Source organism: Oncorhynchus nerka, unplaced genomic scaffold (assembly GCF_034236695.1).
Source record: "Oncorhynchus nerka isolate Pitt River unplaced genomic scaffold, Oner_Uvic_2.0 unplaced_scaffold_408, whole genome shotgun sequence".
Classification (NCBI taxonomy): domain Eukaryota; kingdom Metazoa; phylum Chordata; class Actinopteri; order Salmoniformes; family Salmonidae; genus Oncorhynchus; species Oncorhynchus nerka.
In genome coordinates, this window is record NW_027040491.1 from 439,962 (window position 1) to 450,992 (window position 11,031).

An 11,031-nucleotide genomic window follows, 5' to 3' on the forward strand; every position below is an offset into this window, starting at 1 on the left:
TCATCCCTATATTGTAAATCATCCCTATATTGTAAATCAGCCCTATATTGTAAATCATCCCTATATTGTAAATCATCCCTATATTGTAATAAATCATCCCTACATTGTAAATCATCCCTACATTGTAATAAATCATCCCTATATTGTAAATCATCCCTACATTGTAATAAATCATCCCTATATTGTAAACCATTACCTATATTGTAATAAATCATCCCTATATTGTAATAAATCATCCCTATATTGTAAATCATCCCTATATTGTAAATCATCCCTATATTGTAAATCATCCCTATATTGTAAATCAGCCCTATATTGTAAATCAGCCCTATATTGTAATAAATCATCCCTATATTGTAATAAATCATCCCTATATTGTAATAAATCATCCCTACATTGTAATAAATCATCCCTATATTGTAAATCATCGCTACATTGTAATAAATCATCCCTATATTGTAAATCAGCCCTATATTGTAATAAATCATCCCTATATTGTAAATCATCCCTACATTGTAATAAATCATCCCTATATTGTAAATCATCCCTACATTGTAATAAATCATCCCTATATTGTAAACCATTACCTATATTGTAATAAATCATCCCTATATTGTAATAAATCATCCCTATATTGTAAATCATCCTTACATTGTAATAAATCATCCCTATATTGTAAATCATCGCTATATTGTAATAAATCATCCCTAAATTGTAATAAATCATCCCTACATTGTAAATCATCCCTACATTGTTAATCATCCCTATATTGTAATAAATCATCCCTATATTGTAAATCATCCCTACATTGTAATAAATCATCCCTATATTGTAAACCATTACCTATATTGTAATAAATCATCCCTATATTGTAATAAATCATCCCTATATTGTAAATCATCCTTACATTGTAATAAATCATCCCTATATTGTAAATCATCGCTATATTGTAATAAATCATCCCTGTATTGTAAACCATCCCTATATTGTAAATCATCCCTATATTGTAATAAATCATCCCTATATTGTAAATCATCCCTATATTGTAATAAATCATCCCTATATTGTAAATCATCCCTACATTGTAATAAATCATCCCTATATTGTAAATCATCGCTATATTGTAATAAATCATCCCTATATTGTAATAAATCATCCCTACATTGTAAATCATCCCTACATTGTTAATCATCCCTATATTGTAAATCATCCCTATATTGTAAATCATCCCTATATTGTAATAAATCATCCCTATATTGTAAATCATCGCTATATTGTAATAAATCATCCCTATATTGTAATAAATCATCCCTACATTGTAAATCATCCCTACATTGTTAATCATCCCTATATTGTAAATCATCCCTATATTGTAAATCATCCCTATATTGTAATAAATCATCCCTGTATTGTAAACCATTACCTATATTGTAATAAATCATCCCTATATTGTAATAAATCATCCCTATATTGTAAAACAACCCTATATTGTAAATCATCCCTATATTTTAAATCATCCCTATATTGTAATAAATCATCCCTATATTGTAAACCATCCCTATATTGTAAACCATCCCTATATTGTAATAAATCATCCCTATATTGTAAAACAACCCTATATTGTAAATCATCCCTATATTTTAAATCATCCCTATATTGTAATAAATCATCCCTATATTGTAAACCATCCCTATATTGTAAACCATCCCTATATTGTAAATCATCCCTATATTGCAAATCATCCCTATATTGCAAATCATCCCTACATTTTAAATCATCCCTACATTGTATGATATTATATGACACGAAATGCATCATATGGAGATGATTTCTGTATTTTGAACGGTACCTACTGTATCTGTTTGTGGACTTAAATTAATGAGATATATATACCCATTGATTCTAAATTAATGATATCTATATATCTATATATACCCATTGATTCTAAATTAATGATATATATATATACCCATTGATTCTAAATTAATGATATCTATATATCTAGATATACCCATTGATTCTAAATTAATGATATCTATATATCTATATATACCCATTGATTCTAAATTAATGATATCTATATATCTATATGTACCCATTGATTCTAAATGAATGATATCTATATATACCCATTGATTCTAAATGAATGATATCTATATATATATATATACCCATTGATTCTAAATTAATGATATCTATATATACCCATTGATTCTAAATGAATGATATCTATATATATATATATACCCATTGATTCTAAATTAATGATATCTATATATACCCATTGATTCTAAATGAATGATATCTATATATATATATATACCCATTGATTCTAAATTAATGATATCTATATATACCCATTGATTCTAAATGAATGATATCTATATATATATATATACCCATTGATTCTAAATTAATGATATACCCATTGATTCTAAATTAATGATATATATATATACCCATTGATTCTAAATTAATGATATATATATATACCCATTGATTCTAAATGAATGATATCTATATATATATATACCCATTGATTCTAAATTAATGATATCTATATATACCCATTGATTCTAAATGAATGATATCTATATATATATATATACCCATTGATTCTAAATTAATGATATCTATATATACCCATTGATTCTAAATTAATGATATCTATATATATATATATACCCATTGATTCTAAATTAATGATATATATATATACCCATTGATTCTAAATTAATGATATATATATATACCCATTGATTCTAAATGAATGATATCTATATATATATATATACCCATTGATTCTAAATTAATGATATCTATATATACCCATTGATTCTAAATTAATGATATCTATATATATATATATACCCATTGATTCTAAATTAATGATATATATATATACCCATTGATTCTAAATTAATGATATCTATATATCTAGATATACCCATTGATTCTAAATGAATGATATCTATATATCTATATGTACCCATTGATTCTAAATGAATGATATATATATATACCCATTGATTCTAAATTAATGATATCTATATATACCCATTGATTCTAAATTAATGATATCTATATATCTATATATACCCATTGATTCTAAATGAATGATATCTATATGTACCCATTGATTCTAAATTAATGATATATATATATACCCATTGATTCTAAATTAATGATATATATATATACCCATTGATTCTAAATTAATGATATCTATATATACCCATTGATTCTAAATTAATGATATCTATATATCTATATATACCCATTGATTCTAAATTAATGATATCTATATATATATATATACCCATTGATTCTAAATTAATGATATATATATATACCCATTGATTCTAAATTAATGATATCTATATATCTAGATATACCCATTGATTCTAAATGAATGATATCTATATATCTATATGTACCCATTGATTCTAAATGAATGATATATATATATACCCATTGATTCTAAATGAATGATATATATATATACCCATTGATTCTAAATTAATGATATCTATATATACCCATTGATTCTAAATTAATGATATCTATATATCTATATGTACCCATTGATTCTAAATTAATGATATATATATATACCCATTGATTCTAAATTAATGATATCTATATATATCTATATATACCCATTGATTCTAAATTAATGATATCTATATATCTATATATACCCATTGATTCTAAATTAATGGTATCTATATATACCCATTGATTCTAAATTAATGATATCTATATATCTATATATACCCATTAATGATATATATATATCTATATGTACCCATTGATTCTAAATGAATGATATATATATATACCCATTGATTCTAAATTAATGATATCTATATATACCCATTGATTCTAAATTAATGATATCTATATATCTATATATACCCATTGATTCTAAATGAATGATATCTATATGTACCCATTGATTCTAAATTAATGATATATATATATACCCATTGATTCTAAATTAATGATATATATATATACCCATTGATTCTAAATTAATGATATCTATATATACCCATTGATTCTAAATTAATGATATCTATATATCTATATATACCCATTGATTCTAAATTAATGATATCTATATATATATATATACCCATTGATTCTAAATTAATGATATATATATATACCCATTGATTCTAAATTAATGATATCTATATATCTAGATATACCCATTGATTCTAAATGAATGATATCTATATACCCATTGATTCTAAATTAATGATATCTATATATCTATATATACCCATTGATTCTAAATTAATGATATCTATATATCTATATATACCCATTGATTCTAAATTAATGGTATCTATATATCTAGATATACCCATTGATTCTAAATTAATGATATCTATATATCTATATATACCCATTGATTCTAAATTAATGATATCTATATATCTATATACCCATTGATTCTAAATTAATGATATATATATATCTATATACCCATTGATTCTAAATTAATGATATCTATATATATATATATACCCATTGATTCTAAATTAATGATATCTATATATATATATATACCCATTGATTCTAAATGAATGATATATATATATACCCATTGATTCTAAATTAATGATATCTATATATCTAGATATACCCATTGATTCTAAATGAATGATATCTATATATCTATATATACCCATTGATTCTAAATGAATGATATCTATATATCTATATATACCCATTGATTCTAAATTAATGATATCTATATATATATATACCCATTGATTCTAAATGAATGATATCTATATATATATATATACCCATTGATTCTAAATTAATGATATCTATATATCTATATATACCCATTGATTCTAAATGAATGATATCTATATATCTATATATACCCATTGATTCTAAATGAATGATATCTATATATCTATATATACCCATTGATTCTAAATTAATGATATCTATATATCTATATATACCCATTGATTCTAAATTAATGATATCTATATATCTATATGTACCCATTGATTCTAAATTAATGATATCTATATATACCCATTGATTCTAAATTAATGATATCTATATATATATATATACCCATTGATTCTAAATGAATGATATCTATATATACCCATTGATTCTAAATTAATGATATCTATATACCCATTGATTCTAAATTAATGATATATATATATCTATATATACCCATTGATTCTAAATTAATGATATCTATATATCTATATATACCCATTGATTCTAAATTAATTGATAAATCTATATATCTATATATACCCATTGATTCTAAATTAATGATATCTATATATCTATATATACCCAAATTAATGATTCTAAATTAACCCATTGATTCTAAATTAATGATATCTATATATATATATATACCATTGATTCTAAATTAATGATATCTATATATCTATATATATACCCATTGATTCTAAATGAATGATATCTATATATTCTAAATTAATGATATCTATATATACCCATTGATTCTAAATTAATGATATCTATGATATCTATAAATTAATGATATCTATATATACCCATTGATTCTAAATTAATGATATCTATATATCTATAAATAATGATATCCCATTGATTCTAAATTAATGATATCTATATATCTATATATACCCATTGATTCTAAATTAATGATATCTATATATCTATATATACCCATTGATTCTAAATTAATGATATCTATATATCTATATATACCCATTGATTCTAAATTAATGATATCTATATATCTATATATACCCATTGATTCTAAATTAATGATATCTATATATCTATATACCCATTGATTCTAAATTAATGATATCTATATATATATATATACCCATTGATTCTAAATTAATGATATCTATATCTATATAACCCATTGATTCTAAATCTATATATCTATATATACCCATTGATTCTAAATTAATGATATCTATATATCTATATATACCCATTGATTCTAAATTAATGATATCTATATATCTATATATACCCATTGATTCTAAATTAATGATATCTATATATCTATATATACCCATTGATTCTAAATTAATGATATCTATATATATATATACCCATTGATTCCTATATCTATATATACCCATTGATTCTAAATTAATGATATCTATATATACCCATTGATTCTAAATTAATGATATCTATATATCTATATATACCCATTGATTCTAAATTAATGATATCTATATGATCTATATATACCCATTGATTCTAAATTAATGATATCTATATATCTATAAATGATATCTATATATACCCATTGATTCTAAATTAATGATATCTATATATACCCATTTCTAAATTAATGATATCTATATATACCCATTGATTCTAAATTAATGATATCTATATATATTGATTCTAAATTAATGATATATATCTATATACCCATTGATTCTAAATTAATGATATCTATATATACCCATTGATTCTAAATTAATGATATCTATATATCTATATATACCCATTGATTCTAAATTAATGATATCTATAAATATCTATATATCTATATATACCCATTGATTCTAAATTAATGATATCTATATATCTATACCCATTGATTCTAAATTAATGATATCTATATATCTATATATACCCATTGATTCTAAATTAATCTATGATATCTATATATCTATATATACCCATTGATTCTAAATTAATGATATCTATATATCTATATATACCCATTGATTCTAAATTAATGATATATATATATATCTATATATACCCATTGATTCTAAATTAATGATATCTATATATCTATATATACCCATTGATTCTAAATGAATGATATCTAGATATACCCATTGATTCTAAATGAATGATATCTATATATCTATATATACCCATTGATTCTAAATTAATGATATCTATATATCTATATATACCCATTGATTCTAAATTAATGATTCTAAATTATATGATTCTAAATCTATATATCTATATACCCATTGATTCTAAATTAATGATATCTATATATCTATATACCCATTGATTCTAAATTAATGATATCTATATATCTATATACCCATTGACCCATTGATTCTAAATTAATGATATCTATATATACCCATTGATTCTAAATTAATGATATCTATATATCTATATATACCCATTGATTCTAAATGAATGATATCTATATATCTATATATACCCATTGATTCTAAATTAATGATATCTATATATCTATATATACCCATTGATTCTAAATTAATGATATCTATATATCTATATACCCATTGATTCTAAATTAATGATATCTATATATACCCATTGATTCTAAATTAATGATATCTATATATATATACCCATTGATTCTAAATTAATGATATCTATATATCTATATATACCCATTGATTCTAAATTAATGATATCTATATATATTCTGGGAAATTAATGATATCTATATATCTATATATACCCATTGATTCTAAATTAATGATATCTATATCTATATATACCATTGATTCTAAATTAATGATATCTATATATCTATATATACCCATTGATTCTAAATTAATGATATCTATATATCTATAAATTAATGATACCCATTGATTCTAAATTAATGATATCTATATATCTATATGTACCCATTGATTCTAAATTAATGATATCTATATATACCCATTGATTCTAAATTAATGATATCTATATATATATATATACCCATTGATTCTAAATGAATGATATCTATATATACCCATTGATTCTAAATTAATGATATCTATATACCCATTGATTCTAAATTAATGATATCTATATATCTATATATACCCATTGATTCTAAATTAATGATATCTATATATCTATATATACCCATTGATTCTAAATTAATGATATCTATATATCTATATATACCCATTGATTCTAAATTAATGATATCTATATATCTATATATACCCATTGATTCTAAATTAATGATATACCCATTGATTCTAAATTAATGATATCTATATCTATATATACCCATTGATTCTAAATTAATGATATCTATATATCTATATATACCCATTGATTCTAAATTAATGATATCTATATATCTATTATATATCCCATTGATTCTAAATTAATGATATCTATATATCTATATATACCCATTGATTCTAAATTAATGATATCTATATATCTATATGTACCCATTGATTCTAAATTAATGATATCTATATATCTACCCATTGATTCTAAATTAATGATATCTATATATCTATATATACCCATTGATTCTAAATTAATGATTGATTCTAAATAATATATCTATATATCCCATTGATTCTAAATTAATGATATCTATATATCTATAAATTATGACCTATTGATTCTAAATTAATGATATCTATATATCTAAATTATATACCCATTGATTCTAAATTAATGATATCTATATATCTAGATATACCCATTGATTCTAAATTAATGATATCTATATATCTATATATACCCATTGATTCTAAATTAATGATATCTATATATCTATATATACCTATTGATTCTAAATTAATGATATCTATATATCTATATATTGACCCAAATTGATTCTTAATATATACCCATTGATTCTAAATTAATGATATCTATATATCTATATATACCCATTGATTCTAAATTAATGATATCTATATATCTATATGATTCTAAATTAATGATTCTAAATTAATGATATCTATATATCTATATATACCCATTGATTCTAAATTAATGATATCTATATATCTATATATACCCATTGATTCTAAATTAATGATATCTATATATCTATATATACCCATTGATTCTAAATTAATGATATCTATATATCTATATGTACCCATTGATTCTAAATTAATGATATATATATATACCCATTGATTCTAAATTAATGAGATATATATATACCCATTGATTCTAAATTAATGATATCTATATATCTATATATACCCATTGATTCTAAATTAATGATATCTATATATACCCATTGATTCTAAATTAATGAGATATATATATACCCATTGATTCTAAATTAATGATATCTATATATCTATATATACCCATTGATTCTTAATGAATGATATCTATATATATATATACCCATTGATTCTAAATTAATGATATCTATATATCTATATAATACCCATTGATTCTAAATTAATGATATCTATATATCTATATATACCCATTGATTCTAAATTAATGATAAATTAATGATATCTATATATCTATATATACCCATTGATTCTAAATTAATGATATCTATATATCTATATATACCCATTGATTCTAAATTAATGATATCTATATATCTATATATACCCATTGATTCTAAATTAATGATATCTATATATATATATATACCCATTGATTCTAAATTAATGAGATATATATATACCCATTGATTCTAAATTAATGATATCTATATATCTATATATACCCATTGATTCTAAATTAATGATATCTATATATCTATATATACCCATTGATTCTAAATTAATGATATCTATATATCTATATATACCCATTGATTCTAAATTAATGATATCTATATATCTATATATACCCATTGATTCTAAATTAATGATATCTATATATCTATATATACCCATTGATTCTAAATTAATGATATCTATATATCTATATATACCCATTGATTCTAAATTAATGATATCTATATATATATATATACCCATTGATTCTAAATTAATGAGATATATATATACCCATTGATTCTAAATTAATGATATCTATATATCTATATATACCCATTGATTCTAAATGAATGATATCTATATATCTATATGTACCCATTGATTCTAAATTAATGATATCTATATATCTATATATACCCATTGATTCTAAATTAATGATATCTATATATATATATACCCATTGATTCTAAATTAATGATATCTATATATCTATATATACCCATTGATTCTAAATTAATGATATCTATATATATTGATTCTAAATTGATTCTAAATTAATGATATCTATTAATGTATATATACCCATTGATTCTAAATTAATGATATCTATATATACCCATTGATTCTAAATTAATGATATCTATATATACCCATTGATTCTAAATTAATGATATCTATATATACCCATTGATTCTAAATTAATGATATCTATATACCCATTGATTCTAAATTAATGATATCTATATATCTATATATACCCATTGATTCTAAATTAATGATATCTATATATCTATATATACCCATTGATTCTAAATTAATGATATATATATATACCCATTGATTCTAAATTAATGATATCTATATATCTATATACCCATTGATTCTAAATTAATGATATCTATATATCTATATACCCATTGATTCTAAATTAATGATATCTATATATCTATATATACCCATTGATTCTAAATTAATGATATCTATATATACCCATTGATTCTAAATTAATGATATCTATATATCTATATATACCCATTGATTCTAAATGAATGATATCTATATATCTATATGTACCCATTGATTCTAAATTAATGATATCTATATATACCCATTGATTCTAAATTAATGATATCTATATATCTATATGTACCCATTGATTCTAAATTAATGATATCTATATATCTATATACCCATTGATTCTAAATTAATGATATCTATATATACCCATTGATTCTAAATTAATGATATCTATATATCTATATGTACCCATTGATTCTAAATTAATGATATCTATATACCCATTGATTCTAAATTAATGATATCTATATATCTATATATACCCATTGATTCTAAATTAATGATATCTATATATACCCATTGATTCTAAATTAATGATATCTATATATCTATATATACCTATTGATTCTAAATTAATGATATCTATATATCTAGATATACCCATTGATTCTAAATTAATGATATCTATATATCTAGATATACCCATTGATTCTAAATTAATGATATCTATATATACCCATTGATTCTAAATTAATGATATCTATATATCTATATATACCTA